We start from the raw sequence: 788 nt of genomic DNA, 5'->3' as shown, positions 1-788 counted from the left end.
ACGCTGCAGCGGGCAGCCGCTCTGTGCGCCAGCATCGCGGTCGGCTGCAGGGCTCGGGGCTGCACAGAACAGCTCCAGAGAAGAATGGGCTGTCTCAGAGGCCCCGACAGTCGTTTTCTCATCAGCTTACGGGCACCAACCTCTCAGGCAAACCACAGCAGATGTGCCACAACGAGCAAGGGGACAACCGCGCGTCTTCTGCAGGCAATGCCTGACCCGTTTCTCCCGCGCAGAGCACTAACTGTGTGTGAGAAGCTGTCCCTCTGCCCTTGGACGTCCGTCAGCTGCTGGAGCACCAGCAGCAGCAGAGGTGGCCTGTGAACTCTGCGCCCCTCTGAGGGGACACAAGGACTCTGGACGGTGGGGCAGCGGCGGCCAGGAGCAGCGCTGACGAAAGCCCAGGGCTGCAGCTGGAGAGCTGCGTGGATTCACCGGTGACTGCGATCAGAGACTGGCTTTCCGACGCTGTAACAAAAGGCTGCAGGAATTAGATTTACTCTCGGGTGGGGTGTGTACCGTGCTAACCTACCTGTCTCTGGTGCGTAACCTTTTTCAGTGCCTCCGTTTGCATTATGTAATTTACTGTCATTCTCACCAATTAGAAGAAAGTAGCTCAGCTTTCAGACCGAAGCGAGTGCAAAGTTCCCGTGCGCTTTCCTCCCTCGGTCACGCTGCCAGAATAAAACTGCTAAGATCACTCTGTCACAGCACAGTTCATCCGAGATTTTAAAATCAAGGTTTGCTGCTCTGCTGAGTGCTGAAAAGTGCTGACCGGCCTGGGGAAGTAA

This window comes from Buceros rhinoceros, unplaced genomic scaffold, assembly GCF_000710305.1.
Source record: "Buceros rhinoceros silvestris isolate BGI_N320 unplaced genomic scaffold, ASM71030v1 scaffold25349, whole genome shotgun sequence".
NCBI lineage: Eukaryota > Metazoa > Chordata > Aves > Bucerotiformes > Bucerotidae > Buceros > Buceros rhinoceros.
Note: the sequence above shows the minus strand (reverse complement) of the source record.